This window comes from Patella vulgata, chromosome 7, assembly GCF_932274485.2.
Source record: "Patella vulgata chromosome 7, xgPatVulg1.2, whole genome shotgun sequence".
NCBI lineage: Eukaryota > Metazoa > Mollusca > Gastropoda > Patellidae > Patella > Patella vulgata.
Window position 1 is genome coordinate 22,019,621 of NC_065885.2, and position 19,023 is coordinate 22,038,643.

Sequence of the window (19,023 nt, forward strand, 5' to 3'; positions counted from 1 at the left end):
TGGGGAAAAGTTTTCAATAGCCAATCAGAGTGCGGGGTCAAAAGTCATATATTGCATGAACATTTTAATATAAAATAGGGCCGCCCTATAGTGATCATTCTGCCCGCCCGTCCGTCACTTAGCAGAACTCGCAGACGTTTAACCTATGCAGCCGTTGAATTAGGCCAATAAGAGAGTGTAACACAAAATTTAGCTTTAAATGTTTTTTCCGTTATAATCTAGTATTTCGTACATACATGTAATTATGCTAACAAAGGCTCAGTTATTAGGGAATTGTATTTTATAAAGTAATTCCAAATATAATTGTCATTTAAACTCGAGTCCATTGTGGACAGCGAATGAATAAATAATTGACACCACAGTGGCCTATATCTTCCCCAAAGATTGATTTCGATCTAACACAACATAAAAAGAAAGATACAAGCTTCATTGTGTTTCAATCTCACTTTCGAGAGTTAAGGTCTAAATATGGTGATTATGCTCCTACTTACACAGATGGTTCGAAAGATGGTGACCGGGTAGCCGCGGGTAGCCGCGGCTACCGTAACGCCATCTGAGAGCATATCTGTGCGTCTTCCATCTGCAGCTTCTAATTTTACAGTTGATTCCCAGGCTATACTGCAGGCCCTGGAGTTCATTCAATCCTCACATAATTTAAACCATATCATCTTTACTGATTCTTTGTCCTCTCTTCAAGCAATGAATAATAAACAACTTAATCACCCATTAGTAGCAGAGATTTATCGCCTGTTACTGTCTTCCGAGAGTATCGGCAAGGACATAGTCCTTTGATGGCTCCCCAGTCACATGGACATAAAAGGTAATGATCAAGCAGATCTGGCTGCCAAGTCTGCCTTGGATCTTCCCATGTCTCGATTTTTAATACCTTTCAATGAATTTAAATTTTCTATAAATTCGTTTAAATTATGACCGCTGGCAACGGTCTTGGGATCTTGCAGACACAAATAAACTTCACCACATTAAGCCTCTTTTAGGAGCCTGGCCAAACTCCTATTGAATCAACAGGAGGGATGAAGTTGTTTTGTGCCGCTCTCGTATTGCTCACACCTTCTTAACTAACATTTTCATCTTGAAGCGAGAGCATCAACCAGACTGTGAACACTGTTATGTTCCTTTGGGAGTTAAGCACATTCTGATTGAGTGCAATCATCTCAAGAATGTAAGATCGAACTATTACCGTTGTCAGTCACTACGCCAATTGTTTCCCCAACCATAGCTGTATGGAAAATTGTTAAACTTTTATTATAAATCGTATTTATATTTTTAACTATTAATATACATAAAGGACTTATATTTATTTTTATTAACAGTATTGTCTGTGATACTTGTTTTTAGTTATGTATATAAGTATATTTATCTCGTCAAAAATCACCATGTGTTTGGCACCATATACCTCGGTTGGAGCTGACGTGCCATAAAACTCCTTTTCATTTCATTTCATTTCAACAAACGACACGGCCTAGCCATTCACTGATCTAGAGCTTTAATTTCCTACAGTTAACTTGTATTTAAAAAATGTTAGGAAGGGACACTATAATATTATTATCTATGTTTTATATCTTCTGAGAAATAATAATACTGATTTACATAATTTAATTGTTTGGTCAATACACTAGAAGTCTGACCATAAATAAATATTAATTGGTCAAGTTGATTTTCTGAGTTAATAAATGAATTTCATTTTATTATTTTCTCTGTAACCATATCTATTAATTAAGCAATTAATATGGTCGGAATATGGATGAAAATCGTGTAACTGCCATGTTCTGACGTCCCTATTATTGGAACCATGACAGATCAACTTTTGATTTCATAGCAAACAATATAGTTACACACATCTGCAATATCTGAATAATGATGTCGCCAGAGAATGGATATCGTTTCTAAAAAAGGAAACTTCAGCGACGCCAGTGGTGATTTTAGCAAAGAGCGATTATTTTTTGGGCTACAATCTCGTGGTTCCTAATGTCTACTACTTATGATTGTCATAAAATTTTAAATTTGTTTTAAAACTAATTGAAGCCTTTATATAAAAATGGGAAAAGGGGACTTTAGATAGCAATTCGAACAAAAGATGTTCTTGGATAGAATTGAATTATCGCTTATGCGTCAATTAACGATCAAAGTGAAAAATAATGGCGGCATGAAATCAGTCGAAAATAATGTTAACTTTAGAGCATAGGAATGATTAAAGTTTTTGACGAATGTGCTTTATCTAACTTCTTGAACATCGTTGTTTTCCATCATTCAATCCGATATTTACTCTGCCTCGACAAATATATATGTTCAGTGTAGACAATAAATGACAGAATGATCAAGACTACCGACCATCTTTGTAACTATAGCTACCAGGTTTATTAGTCGAATCGGGGGATAAGCGTCAGTTGATGCAAATGAGATTGCGGTTGATTATGTTCCACGGAACACATAGCCACTTTCACTTCAGATCGGACCAGTTCCACTTCACGCCTAGCCGTAGTGTAGTAGGGTGAATGTTTATCACATCGTGCTAATCCAAACAGTATTACTTAAACATGCATTATGCAAGAGCTAAATCTGCCCATTTCAGGTCTTTCTTTAGGCCTGAAATGTTATCTAAATTATTAATTAGACATTAATTAATCTACCCAGGCCATAATCAACTCTAGATGGCTGCGCTAGCCTGCGATCTTTAGTGGATTGTAAGCCGATTCACTGCATAACTTTCCTTCTCGATTAAACGATTAAATGGATAATCGAGACTATGCTGTTTATCGTACTGACTTTAGTAATGATAACCGAGGCTTATGGGAATTTCAGTCGCTTAGTTCTCGGTTCATAGTGGATCAATTTGAATGAAATTTTCACCAAATTGCCTTCTACATTATCTAGTTCTTAACTATTATAGTGAGAACTGCCAACTCGTTACCGAATCCACCATAATTACGCCCCATTTATATCTACTTCATATTGTCTTACATATTTCTTTAATCAACTTTCAGTATTCTTTGTTTTACATGTTAAATTGTAATTAACGTTTACGGGCTAAAGCGTTTAGTTACCATGGTATATTGTTTGCATAGACGATAAATGTATAGGATTAATGCCCTAGGTTATGCATGGGGATATATGGACCCAAATGGGTCAGTTAAGAGAGGATCTTTCTACAAACCTGTCAACTTCAGATCACATCCCTAAAGAGAGACTTGGTTTACCGATATTTGGAGACCCACGTTTATGTCAATTCCCATATCCACATTGGAGCTTATTTAACATTCAGCGGTTATACCAATATTTGCTACATTACTTGTGTGCTGAAATTCTTATTGCTAATTTGTTAACTAAAGAAAATAGAAATATTAACCATCAACAAGATTCCTATTTTCATTTATTCAACAACTACGATTCGAGAAAATACACAAGAATTGCATTTGTACAATAGAAATAAAATTACCGTATGTTAGTCTCAATAGTTCCTATGTAAAGTGTCGACAGGGCATCAAACCCCATTCCATTCTGTTCAAGGACACGGATACTATTATGCTGACATTAGCACTCGATCTTCTTAAACTCGTCTTTGTGTGCCAATGGAGTGACCAAAATAATAAACGGAACAAAAATAACATCTACTTGTAATTAGATTGACAAAACCCACGGAACAGTAATTATAATTTTCAATTTTTCTGATATCAACATTCATCTAGTAGCAAATTCCCAGCGTACAATTTTCATTATCCCCATTCAGGCCAAACAGCTGGTTTAGCTTTAACTGTACATACTACCCTGGACCGTCCATGATATTACCATACCTATTACCACATCTACCTATTCTTAAAGAAGATTAGGGTGTTTTGCTGGGTATAAAATGTCCGTAACACATAGTAAGATCATCCCCATTAACACTCTATGTATTGACAGACTAGATACATCGTAGCTATTATTAAAATGTTGACGTTGAAATTTTCCATATAAGTTTTTCTCTGAGATAATCTAGAAGGTGGTTTTGAGCTGTAGAACATACTGCAGAGTGTAATGTTTTAATGACAGCTGAAACCGTAGGCGATTTTCGTAATTGTTTTCTTTACTTATACTGGCAGAATTAAGAATATGGATTAAAAGCCACAAAATTTGTTTACGATTTTAATTAGTTTCGTATAAAATACTATTCAGTAAAGCGTCACAAAGCAGTCAAACTTACTGAAGCAAACTGGTCAGCATTATATATTCGTTTGACTGCTACTATCACTGAGAGGGATGAAATCGGGGCGAATTAATTTTCTCTCAATATTAACTTGTTTTTTCTGCCCGGACCAGTTTGTGTTACTACATCCGATGTAAACAATTGTTATCTGCGCCGTAAACCTATCCTGCACGTGAACTTAAATGTCAGCCATCATGTACACAGTTAAAAGAAGGCTTTCGCATTACCACCGTGAAACAGGGTGTGACTGAATGTTTAGCGGTCTAGAAAATGATTATTGCTATGTTGCCTTATTATTACTACTACTGGGGTGTCGAAAAAATAAAATATGAGTGGTCCTTTGATGTATTTTCTGTAGATTAGATACTAAACTAACATCGAAGACTAATTTGGCCTTTAACGTTTCTGCTTTTTATGCGATCAAACTAGAAATGGTCTTACAATTAATTAAGCACATAAAACTGGATAAATATGGGCTTGATTAGAAATGATTTCACAATTGTTATTTCTACAAACAACACGTGGCGTGAAATCGATAGAAACTCTGTTTAGAACGGTGGGTTTGAATAATGCTTCGTCCAACAGTGTTTCCAATTGAAAGTGTTGAAGGGGTAGTAGCTCTTTGGAATTCTTCGCCGTTTTGTAAAAAAAAAAACGTTCGATTTGGTATGATTTGACTGTAGGTTCAAATTAAATCGTGGAATAGGTGAACCTTTTGATATTCCATGCTCTTATCTAACTTTTCGGTTGGGTTGGGGGGGGGGGGGCGGTACCGGCGTGGGCTACAAGGAAGGAAAGTGTCTCTAGTCGTTCTAAGGGGACGAAAATTCGAGTTCCACGCGTGTGCACGTTTAAGAGCCATTGATAGTTGCGAGACGTTAACACATATTCCTTCCTTTTCCTTTCAGATTAAATTGTTTGCAAAATTTGAAACAATTATTCTGTCAAGTCATCCCTGGAATATACACGTTTTAACTTTGAAAACAAAGAATTGGTGATTTTCAAATTCTCGAAAATACGTGCAGTGCTTGATTCGTCGATAATTTAATATTAAATGCATTTATTTATAACAATTTATTATTAAATGCATTTATTTATAACAATTTATTATTAAATGCATTTATTTATAACAATTTATTATTAAATGCATTTATTTATAACAATTTATTATTAAATTCATTTATTTAAAATAAGTTATCGTTAAGTGTTTTAGTTGAGGTTTATTCACACTTGCTGCAGCTTTGAACTACACTAGTATCATCAATGTGACTGCAAAGAATGGCACTTTCAAATTCTAAAATAGTAATATAAAACGTAAATATGACTGCTATGAATGCATATCAATTTCAAATTGTAAAATAATAATACAAAACACTTCCACCACATGCTGCGCACGACAGGCAACACAAATCTGAAAGACGTCATAGCCTTTAATGAACCTACCATGGACAAACACATAGGACATAAAACACATACTATACTAATTCTTGTTTACTAATTGGAATAAGTTATAGGACTCTATAAATACATAAATTTAGCTTCCCAATAACACGGACATAAACTTGTCTCTAACATATACTAAATATCATCGTTATTATTTACATATTATATACATATCCGGTGTTTATAACTTTGACCTTGCTGTGGCCGGTCAACTAATATTGACTGTACGTCAGATTCAATTAGTTTACGGATCATGTCTGTGAATTATCTGGAATAATAACAGCTAACTAGATACTGACCGAGGCGGCCATTGTCTTGCTGTGTTTATTGTCATCTTTATTCCTACTTCGATTAACGATTAAACGTATATCATAAGAAGTTTATTTCCATATGGGACTTACGTGAAGAGTTTGATGTCATTAGATATAAACAGATGTGATCAGGGTCAAAAAACTTATCTCAGTTTAAAGTAACCTTCCCAGATTTTACATTTTGTACATGGATACAAGTGTGGTTTTAAATGTGCCAATCTTAGCCGTAAGAAAACAAAAACTGAAATGATCCGTGCAGGTTCTTAACTGGGTACTTGTAACGTAACTCAAATTTTTATTTTACTCGATTGCGTGGCCTGTTAAATGCGGTTCACTTTTGCCTAAACAACGTCGGTAGAATATTAATAATTGCTATGTTCAACCATACAACATACATCGAGAACTTGTTTTCGCGATCGCGTAAATACACCTCAGATCAATTCGCGCAAACCCAAAAATGTTGAAACCATGCGGTGTATAATGTGGCTTCAAAAAGCTAGGGTCATACTCCTATAGTTAGCAACGATATGTCAAAGTTAACACTTGAACGCCATTCCAGGTGACATGAATATCAGCGCTGTTGATACCAAACTACTATGCGAAAACTGGTACAGTTGGTTGGGGGGGTATTAGCTACCACCAATGGACAGAATTGCACGTGTGTAGAAGCAGTTTAGACTCTACGTCGTGTCACTTTTCAAATGGCATTAATATCTTCAACAAAACAATCTCGAACGTCAACTGGAAGCATCACTGTAAACAGTCAGTCAGGGACTTTTCAAGTCCATACGGCGACGTTGATGAAATCACATTTAATCTGCATTATGTCTCGCCAGCACTCCCGGTGGGGCCCTTGTTGCGTTTTCATTATATATTTACAAAACTGATATTGTCCAAAACCATCAGGGTTTTTAACGATTATTGGCTTACCTTACCTTCCAACTTTATCTATTATAACGGACATTCATACGCCTACTAGAATCGGTTGTTTCTCTGACAAGATACAAGATAGCAAGATGAGCCATCCGATGATGTCCATGAACTAGGCCAAGATGGGTGAATGGTATCACTAATAACTACATAACCAGTGATACAAATGGACCATATCTTTAACTTAAAAATAAAGTATACATATTTCTATAAATAATAAATGTAATTTCTAAATAATTACGATTATAATCAATGGGGTGTATAGGCTTACCTTACATTCCAATTTAATCTGTTGTAGCGAACATTCACATGCCTTGTAGAATGGATCAAGTGTATTTGTGCTTTGGCATGATGGACCATCAATGGGCCATCAGAAGTTGTTTGCCTAATCCGACTAGACATTGTTCCTGGTGTTACCTTCTGGAAATGTATTGAGATCGAATCCAAGACGTCCTGGTTAGTGAGCCAGTGCCATACCCGTGCCAACAGAAATGTACCTTTATCGTCGTTGAAAACTGAACATATTCAGAAACCCAGTTTTCGGTGACAGAAGGTAGCTTCCCAAAAATTCGTTTTTTAGCTGATGACCAGTTGCGGCACGAGGACTTTTCAGTAGGTTTTTAAAAGTTTACCGCGAAACACTAGATCTGCAGTATGCCCTGTAAAAGGAACACAATCAACAGACAAGAATAATTGCATCTCAGTATCGATCAAAAGTAATACAAATTGACTCATGGAAGTGGAAGAATGAAATGTACATATATTAATTTTAAAAGTCCATCGAATGGGTGAAGGGGGTAAATGGGGTTGGTTGGGAGTGTCACTGTAAATCATAATTCCGTAAGATCACACATTAGAGCAGAAGATTGGTAAATATCCTTAATGATCCACATTATCTTGAGAGTCTGAACAGAATCGGTAGACGATTATAAGTGGTCTGTTGAAAACTGAAGGCCCTCCGTTTAACCCGTTCTCCGTTAAACTGGTTGGGTGATATTAAACCTGTTTGTAATTATCTCTCTCGAAATATGTTTTACATGTTTAGTTTTTAATGTTCCTTTTTTAAAACATAAATCAACCACTATTATGCAGATTTTATAAACCACACAAATTTGACCACAATCAGTTTTTTTCATCTATCCGGGTTATTTGTAGACTGTATGTTTCATAAATTGTAGGGTTAAAATTACAAAAAATGTTCCCATAAAATACCATGGAAATCAAATGAGTTTTAACTTTTCTTCAACCAACAAACACGGAAGCAAATTAATATAAACCTATTTATAATGTCGTTAAAATAAAACTCTTGAGGAATAAAGTTTGTGTGTATTTTCTATAACTCTATAATTATCCTTTATTCTAGCATATTGTCGCTTTATAATACTGACAACTTTACTGGTGATTTAAACATTTATGCCAGGTTTTGGTAATCTTGAACGAAATATTGTTTGTAATTTCAATATTTGAAAGTGATGTTGGGTTACCATTTTGTGTCATCAGAAAATTGTAAATTTAAGGTATTAATATGTTAGTCAAAACGCCTACGCCGTATGGGTATTGGAATGTAAGTCATAATAAAAATTCTTGTGTGATAGACGTTAACAGGATATCTATAGCTATGTCCATGTAGCAGTCTCTTAATCATGTTTTATATCCTTCTTCTCACACAGGCCGTATGCTGACATGAGACTAAACAGAATCCAATAGAAGGGCGGGATAACGTATTGACTGCAAGCTGAATAACTACTTGGTTAGTTATAGCAATTGTTGATAACCACCGAAACTCTCACTGAAGCCGGATACTATCTGCAAGCCGTTTGGTGACTTTTCCTTTCTCTGCCGAGTACAAACTAATTGAGGAATTATCGACAAGCTCGGATTCATTGACGCAATGATTACCGTTTAATTGTGTTCTATTCCAGAATAAAACCAGTTAGTTCAGCATTATAGTTTAGATATGAATAAGTTTGACAAAGTTTTGTATTTTCCCAGGCTGTAATTACTTTCCAATATAGCTCTTAGTGTAGTCGGTTACAATCCGCTATAGAAAGAAACTTTCCCAGCTATGCTTAATGGAAATCAATTAAATACCGGAGCTTGAAAGAATTTTTTTGTCTAGAACATTTATAATCAAGAGATCAACCGCGAGAGACATATAACTAAAGTAAGACATAGAAATTTGCCGAGAAAAGAAAAATCACATACTCCTTTGTCTTGTGTCACAATTGTGTTTCAGAGATTCGTCTTAATAGTGGTGGTAACTTAGCGACGAGATTTTTTTTTATGTCTACTGTCTTCAAGATCTGGCTACACATAAAGGATTTTACCATATAATTCCAAATCAAGGAATTTCTCTGCCATCAATGTAATCTTTTGGAATTGAACGGTAAGGCCAAATTTAATATTTTGACTTTTGAGTAATAATAATTAACCTGCGCTATAATTTTGTAGTTTCACCAGCATGAAATCCGAACAGAATCGTGTCTGGTAAACGTTTTACAGATCAAAAGCGATACAAAGAGGATTTCGCGAATCGCAGATCAAAGCTGGATTTCTTTTGTGAAAACAATTCATGCATGACTCATTCAACAAACTGTTCATAGTTTGAATAGGCTAAGATTACGTGAGAGTCTTTAATGGCGAAGCTTAAATTAAATTTATTTCTTTTACCATTTAAAGAAAATAAACCCCACATTATTACCCTATAAGTCCGGACCTTGTGTCGTGTATTAACAATATCGGGTGTATGTTTATCAATTGTATGTATTCCATGTCCAGAAACGTTCATTACTCGTACAGCTAATTGAATTATTTAATTAATAAAGGAGGGTAATAAAGGTGAGGTGCATTGGAATGATGATAAAACCGCCCACTTTATCCTATAATAGCAGTAATTTTAATATATGCAAATCTGCTCATTGAAATATATGGTGCATTTGGGTATACATAGCTTATCGAAATTTAAGCTTTCTTTCTGTTTCTTGAGTTAAAGGGGCCATCCCGAATTTAACAGATTCTCAGAAATAGAAGTCCGTGAACATATGAAATTTAAGCGCCAGAATATCGCGGAAAGGTGTATTTCAGCTCAAAATATTTAGTCGCTTGGACGTGGACGTCAAAACCGCTTATACGGACACGTAACCCTTTTAAGATTTCGGGTCGAATTTTTCGTTGGATGACCTGATAATCTACTGCCGTGCCTTTGGAAGTCTATACAGTGCATGACCCACGTGCTGTACTTGATAACAAAAGGTAAATGTCACCTACACGTTATTTTTACAAAATAAATTTGGTTTAATCCCGACGGGTTCAAGTTGATTGAAAACGTATCACGTATATTGAGTTAGTTGATCGGCCATAAGGTAGAGGACTTTAAGGGCTTTTAACACAAAATTAAGCAGTTTGTTCTCCAAAATATAATTGCGATTGGCCCTTTAATTGAAATAAAAATTTAAGTTATGCGGGTCTGCTAATAATGTCTTGCATATTTTAATATATGTAACCATCAGACCGAGAATAATATTATGCATGCGGCTTAGTAGTGGGGGGGGGGGCATTGTGACCTTATGGGTTCTGCTTAAAAGTTCTCCGACTATTTTGTGGGGGGGGGGGGCGAATGGTTAGCATTTGCGCGCTGTATCATAAGGTCTTTCATTGAGCCAACTGGCATGGTTTCGACTACCCGTGTTCGTGACAAGGAGTAGGACCGCCTGTCCAACCTCGTGGGTTTTCTCCGGGTCCTCAGGTTTCCTCCCGCAAGTGAATTGTTGAAATAAAATGAAACATGTGTTAGTCCCGAAATGACCTAGTTTGTATCGAGTGGACGTTAAACTCCATTTCTCTCAACCTCCGACCATCATGTTTGTGGGCCAACCTACTATGTCCGTTTTATAAGTTCATGCTCAACTCAACTGTGAAACTTCATATCGCACACTGTCTCCCGTTCGTAAAGGGAAGGTAAGAGCAAGTCGGTAGGTGTGTGTGGGTGGGGGGAGATAGCACGCGCGTTTGAGATCCTTATTTCTGTCATTTAGTCTGGATTTAAAATAAAATAATTGCCCTGTTACTTATTAGAGTGTGTTTGCATATCAGATTACAATTTAGTTAATGAAACAATAGGTTATGTTCTGTTTCCTGGATGCTAACATGATATCCGGCTATCCTCACGAAACTATTGCATTGATCATTACTTAATCTTAATTAGCATGGTTAGTTTACATGTGTAGATAATTTGCTGACAAAGACCTGATTGTGGAACTTGGAACACAATGTGGATAAAGATGTACTTGTATCCCAATCAGACATTGATAAGCCGTTAATTATTGTTGGTGTTCATAACAATTCATAACAATCCCCAGAGTACCCTCGAGAAGTAATTTCAAGATACACATGGTCGCATCTCATCATATCCATCTGTCGAACACTGCCAACCAATCAATGTTAAAAGATGTTAATTCATTCTTCCAAATATTAGTTTATCAATTATTTACTTCGACTTCACGAAAGTTAGGCATTTTTCTGAATCCATCTTAAATATTTTACAAATATCTCAATGGCTAATAGATAAGCAATAAACAACTTGCTTTGTCAATGTAAGTCACGCACAGATGATAGCAACAGAAAGTCAAAATATATAAATGTAGTGAGAGAATTCGGCGAAATCTATGAAACGCAAGATGACTCCCCACAGGGGATGTTTCGTAAATTGAAGTGGGGTAAGTACATCAACAGATGACACTACCTTACCCGAAGGACTTACATTCCAGCGGACAGTGTAGTGTATCTTTTGTTTCAACAAGTCATTTTTTTTTTTCGAGTCTTTTGAATTCTTATTTGAATATTTTACGTGTACATGATTGACATATTTATTTTGTTTCACACTAGCTGCTAAAATTTTACTTTTATTTTTTCAACAAAGAATCCTTTTCTGTTGAAGCTTCCCACGCATTTCCCGAAGTTTGTATGCAGCACATGTAGGACAAGAATTATATTGATTAATAATGGTCTGTATCTACAATAAAAGTCCAATGATTTAACCAAATACTATTTAAGCAGCTGTTACATCTCTTGTAAAGATTGTATGTCTCGCAATCCTGCCAAGTTGTAACTTTATTTCTATTGTCGATGCACGAATCTGTAAAATTGTTCTGAAACCCGAATCTTCCGTTTGTTTCCTCTTTTGTCATGTTGTATTAAGGAAGGTTATTAGATTTCATCTGGTCATCAGATTGTATCCAAATAGCAGCCAAAGTCATCGAAAAGATTAACCACTCTCTCTAACCTATTAGTACTATCTCAACATATTATGGTATGTCTTGGAGAGTCAGCGGCAGAAACGAAGTTAATTTGCTTCGCTCTAGTGGAAGTGGGGCAACAATATTTTACATTTCTTGCCATTTATGTTGTGTATATGAGTTTGTAGGGAACCATTATTAATACCTTTTGCATCTGGACACGGAGTTCTTATGAATACAAACACTCAACAAACTTCGTGCACTATTAAAATAGACTTAGCTAGCATACTTAGTTGGATATTGTTTTGTGAGATTCTAAAAGAATAGCGTTGGTACGTTTTATATTATAATATTTAACACTCTTACGGGACGCGTAAATGTGCTGCAACGACATAAAATCGACCACTTAATAATACATGCTTTAATAACAGATTTATTTGTAAAATAGTAATAGAGGAAAATATACTAATGTACTTAATATCTATCAATGTGGACCAGAGTATTTACATAGTTAATTTATATCACAGCTTGTACACAGAAATTCTGCTTTACAGTGAATAGGACTTGTTTTGTACTCGTTGACCTCCGCTTCTTGCAGTTTCAAATTTATGAACTTCAAGTTAGCAATAGACATTTAACCTATGAAGTCACATTCCACATCGGATCAGTCTGATCAAGCATGATCGATAAACGAAAGGCTTCAACTATAATCAGTCTCATTTGATTCAGAAAATCTGTTAATTTCAACCAATTCCTCCCGGACGTGACTAATTTCTGTATTTTTTCATTACGTGATATAGTCAGATGACTTGTCATATTGCTATGGAAAATGGGTTAACTCTGGTACGGATTTTGTTATCCCAGCAAATCTTTGTCGATAAAATAGAAGTACATGTGGCCCTAACGAGTGCTCATAAATCACAATTCTGTGCACCGGTTAGACAAATGAAACTTTCAACTATAAAAACTACTCTTATCTTGCACTTCAGAAGTGAATTGCTTAATTCAAGTACTATAAAGTAAAGATCTGGTCATTGGTTAAGTACAATGGTTAATCAAGAGATACTTAATCAACAAGAGGTTATCATATACAGACATTTCGATCACCAATAATCTCAGAATTATTTAGATTTTTGGAGACATTTGTTTATTTTTCTACAGTGGTGTCTAAAGTATATATATTTGAAATGTCTAGTTACAAGATGAGTTGAGGAGAAACCGCTATTTGTAAATGGCATCCAGTGCGAATCCTGAAGTAGGACACAATGATAACCTGTGTTGAGTTAGTGATTATTGGTAGGGAATGAAAAATGTTCTGGTAGGTCATATTGTAAAAAAAACTGTTGGGTGTTAGAACACCAAAAAGCAACGCATTAGTAACCTTTGAACTTTCTAGACATCCTCTTAGTATACAGAGGAATATTAAGTTATAAAAGGTGAACAAAGTAAATGTCATATAAGGAGACAGATAAAAATATGTTCGTTGCGAAATTATTGACTAATATATAAGAACATAATTTTGTAAAAAAATAAATAAACCATTTACTGTTTTAAGTTTTTGTCTTTTCGGATCGCCATTAAATAAATGTGATGGTTACTATATAAATTACACAGTACATTACAGGTAATTAATTACCTTTATGAAGACTATGGTAAAAGTAATGATTTCAATTGAAAATGTAAGAGTAATGATTTCACTGATAAAATAATGACAATGCCTTGGTATTATATTATCCCCTGCATTTACCATGGCTGGGCTTGTCAACATGATATATTTTGCCAAGACTGAATTCTCTTTAATGAAACTTAGTAGTGGTGGTCTTCAGAAACTGGACATAATATTGCAATAATATATGTTATGTTGAGGTCTTTTTCTCATGGAAATGAAGAATCTTGTAGATTTTTATAATTATGTCCCTTTAGGCAATCTTAGCTGTGTTTATTAGTATCCTTTGAAAGTTTATATAAAATAATTCTTCTGACTTTTAATGAATTACAGGGAACAAGCTAATAAAGCGATTTTGCATGTAAGCATGATGTTACGGTCCGACATGTGTTAATATCGAAAGCAACCGCAAGCTTTGGGCAGTTTCATTCCGATTTACGCAAAATTCAAACTCATCCATAATTATTGATATAACAACAGTGTTATACTTTATATGAACTTTTTTTAAAATCAAAAAAAATTTGTGACGTCTAGAGTGTCCAAAAGCCAAAAACGCGCTATTTCGTAAATTCAGGCTCCATTATCCAGGAAGTTACGATTCTATATCCGCTAATATAGACAGGAACCGAGATATTTTGGATATAAGCACACATTTATAAGTTTCATCAGAATCAGATAAAAGTTGTGACCTGTAGAGGGTCCACAACCTTGGTATTACACATTTTGCATACAGGGAGCGGCCATTTTGTCGACCAGTTTTTGCCCGATTTTCACGAAATTCGGACTCAAACCTCATTGTGATGTAGCGGTGACCCTTAGATTGTCCACAAGCTCAAATCGCGATTTTTCGTACAGCCAGGGGCCATAATCCATGAAGTTACTGTGCGATATATGCTAATGTCGAAAGGAACTGGGATAGTTGAGTTATAAACCTATTTCAAGTTTCGTTAAAATTTGATGAAAATTCTGACCTGTATAGTGTCCACAAACAAAATGTGTACGGCCGGGCGGACAGGGGCGACGACAATATACCTCCACATGAAAACGTGGGCATATAACAATATCCAGACATTGTTCCATATCTTAAAGACTTCAATTAGTTTTAATCTGATCTTGTGAAAAAAAACACATTGGTTAGTTCAGAACTTCTCGGGCGATTTACCTGTTATTGGCAATTGGGCTTATGTTTCGATGTATGGAAACGATGTTTGCTCATACATGAGAGGACGAATGTGGGTCGATCAGAATTAGTACCCTTTTCTGTTTAAAATGTCACCATGGGAAAAGGTTGATATTCAGGAGATAATGGTTTCATTATTCGAGTAATAATAATCGGATTCATTCTTGATTTAATAGGTGATTCATTAATGGTCCCTGTTGTGCTCGGTGTTTAATCAAACTAGTCGCCAACACACAATTGAACACTTGTTTTATCTTCGAATTACAGAAATGAGCATGCAGAATGGCCAAATCTCCAGTATTAAATTCTGTGTACGTACCATCACTGTTTCTGTATGGTGCTGATTTCCATTCACAGAAAACTAGAGGTTTTAACAAACGTTTTGGCAAAATTTTGCCGATTATGTCTATAGAATAACGGAAAACTAACCATACGCCATGTTCTTGAAGAGATTCCGTTACTGACGTTAACCTTTCGTGTTATTCAAATGTAGTATATAATACGTATATATAAATTTTGAAGCACATATTATTAAGGAATTGCAGGGGTGCAAATACTATAAATTTTTGTTCATATATAGATAAATTATGCTGTCTATGTATAATCAAATATGTTTCAATATAAGTGGATAATATATGTTAATATATAAAATTATGCTGTCTATGTATAATTAAATATGTCGCAATATAAGTCGTTTCCTAAAATAATGCTTAAGGTATTGATGATGGTTGTCTCATTCTAGACAGTAATAGCATGAGGATAAAGAAGGGAAAGATGACATGACATTTCTAAGCTAATATTAAGGAACTATGTCTATATACATCGCTGTCTACTAATTGTTTTTCTTAAACTTCTTGCCCAAGAACGGAAATAACTATTACAATAGTTATAGGGAATTAATGATTCGATATATATTAGAACTCACCATTTATTTCGGGTTTTAAAAATGTATATAACATATTATATTGTACACGGTGCTATTCTTTGAACAAAAAACGGTGTTTGGTGTTGATCATAATGTTAATAATTATGTTAGCAGGTTACCCAAACTACAAAGACAAACATAGAAACAGAATATTAACTTGAACAGAAAGAAAACAAAAACAAAATTGGATACATCATCGGGAAAAACATCAGGGATAGATTAAATCGAATAAATAGCTTTTGGGGCTTGCATATTGTTTTTAATTTTTTGACGTTTTTGTTACATTCTTTCCCTTGGCAGATGGGATTCGGTACAAGAGTAAGTCGTAGTGCCGCTGCCCGGGCAAAATTTCCCACATAACACACTGTATGGCGTTTGCCAGTCTTCATTATCCCGGTCGGAGCAGAACAGTAGAGCGTTTAACCCAATCTCATATGATTTGATTTTGATACATTCGTTGATTTATATAATATCTCAATCTTCTGTCCAACTCCCATGGTAAGGAACAACGTTCAGTCTTTCGGATAGAATCAATAACCGAATTCTTGTGTACACAATGGTGTGCCCGTAAAAGAACCCTTGGCAGTTGGAATTAGAAATAAGAGTAGGGCGCTGTTCGGGCACAATTCCGTGTTGCCAGTATAATCCGTGAAGCGAAAAGGTTAGGGCTGGGTATTGACAATAAAGAAACATTGGTTAAAATATTCAGAAATCTGTCTTCGGTTTGACCGTGCACTACATTTTAACGCCTCTGGCCTTTAGTTTAATGTGAGATTGTTAGTCTAATCTTAGGTTAAGGAAGGTATATTTCCCACAAATCAAGTTAACTTTTCAGTAATCACATAATGTTAAACAAGATTTCGTTTACTAAAACAGTATTTTTGCGATATAAAACATTTCTATTAGCGTTTCGTGCTCATGTTTTAGGTAAAGAAAACTAAGAAATCCTATAGGTGTTCTATTACAGATTACATCCTGATCCATAACGTAATGTGTTAGTTTTTTCTTCAAGAATCAGCAAATAAGATTCTACTTCTGTTATAGCTGACATTCTGCATAGCTTTAATTTGGTTTCTCTGCAAACATTAATCATAAATGATATTATTCATAGAGATACGAATGAATGTATGTGCTGATACATAGCTAATGATGTCAAAGATCAAACCAATGACACCAGCTAACAATCAGAATCATCTAAAGGTGTTGTCAGTTCAGAACGAGTGATCAATAATTCTTTAGCATTTTGTTTATTCATATTAATTGACTGTTGTAAAGGGCATAAATGAAAACGATAACTGGTTAGTTAATATTATTTACTTTGAAGGAAATGCAACCCCCGGTAAAGATCATTAACTAGATCTGCATAACACGTCGAGCAGCTAACTAAATCGGAGAATTTTTTAGTTAACAGATTTATAGTCAATCCAAGAATAATGTTGTTATTCGCTTTTTAAAAAAGTACAAACTTATTTAGTGAGAGAAAATACTAGTATATAGATTTAATTAAAAATACGTTAACAATTCATCTCAAATTTCACGACAGACGAAAAACTAAACAGCACGTAATTTTGTTTTTATTTAATTCGCTTCAGTTTTCTATTTTTAATTTGATATATTGTCATCCTCGATACATTTCGCTTACCTTCAGGTATAAAATATCTTTTTGACATCTATCAGGTAACAATGTATTAGCCTTCTCGCCATCTTTGAGGATCGTATCGGGTGGATAGATATTTTCAGAAAAAATATTGCTAGTTAGAATAGCATCGTTTAACCGACATGGAATCAGACTAAAAGGTTCTATAACCGTGATAAGGATATCTTGATGCCGGTATTCTTATACCTGTCTACATTATTAGCCTCCAGGGCATTAAGGTCTGTGATTCCTGATAGGATAAATGGTATTCTTGGCAAGAACATAATGTTCAACAGGATTAACTTCAAAGCCAGCTTTTGTCAAAACATATTTATTCTTGTGATTAAGTAAGACAAATGAGTGCCACCTGTCATTCTGAATTACTGACTACGTCACACACTTTGCTTTCTACGTGATCTCACGAACACTTAAACAATCAGTTGGCTTTTTCTTTTAATTGCTACAACCCGTTTTCCAATCAAAGGGCTTACCTTTAAAACACGATTGGTGATGTTAATTTTATCGAGACATTTAAGTTAGAACGCGATTTCTTCAGATTATAACTTGAAGTAAGTGTAAATTCGTGATTGTTTCAATTATATTAAAGGTGGTGTTTAAAGTTGAGAGATACACGTGGATAGAACTATATTAGCACACGGGTGAATTTAAATAAGCATTGTAGTATCATCGATTAACTGAAATAAACAAGATCGCGTGGACAATTTTATGGTGTTGGTGCATATATATTCCGACCGTTTCAATAACAGAAGCAGCTTTACGATGTACCCGGCCATTACATATGTAAGAGGTCAGAGACTAGGGGTAGTTATAAATTTATCGGCTTGTCAGTGATATTATTTATAATTTCATAAGACGGAGAGAAGCTCTTATCAAAGTTATTTCACTCACTGTCATACTTGCAACCGCTCTATCCTGAAACATCGGCCGATCAATGATGACATAATGGACTTAGTCTGGAAAATAGATTGATCTATGTCAATGGTCTTGTTGGTTCTACGCTCCACCGAAGTTGATTTAGGTCAGTTTTATAGCTTTATTGGCATGTTAGAAAGATTTATTAAGTGAAATGACTTTTTAAGGACGTTATTAATGTATATGACATTTTCTTGTTCCAGGCATTTTACTTATATTAAATGGATAACAATAACCAATTTCACGCCAGTATTGCTTTTCTTGTGTAAATCTAAAATGATTAGAATTTATATAGCATGGGTTTCTACTTTAGAATATTTATCGAAATTGTTAATTTATATATGATTGATAACATTATCCGTAGTTTACGATTCGTAAAATTAATAATGGGTTTGGTTCCATTCTGTCTCATCTGTGATTTTGATATAAACATATTACCTAGATATTTTGTTGAAAATGTACACTGTACAGCTCAGTAGTTTTCTTAATGTTTATTTTGTATAATGTTGTGTATAGTTTTGAATTTCTCAATTTTAAAGCTTTTAATATTCATGAAATTTTTAA

The 19,023-nt window shown here is 34.8% G+C and overlaps 1 protein-coding gene across 3 annotated transcripts in view; it reads left to right on the forward strand.

The window, feature by feature from the left end:
• LOC126828173 (cholecystokinin receptor type A) overlaps nt 1–19,023 on the forward strand; it is a 71,647-nt gene that overhangs the window by 27,379 nt on the left and 25,245 nt on the right. Inside the window, exons 1-2 of one of the 3 annotated variants that reach the window (XM_056102550.1) lie at nt 8,617–8,635; nt 9,122–9,271. The exons of 1 other annotated variant lie outside the window; for it this stretch is intronic. The gene's annotated coding sequence lies outside the window, so the exon portion shown is untranslated. Of the gene's footprint in view, nt 1–8,616; nt 8,636–9,121; nt 9,272–18,090; nt 18,566–19,023 lie in introns of those variants that run through there. One more of the 3 variants, XM_050557787.2, reaches the window with a different exon arrangement.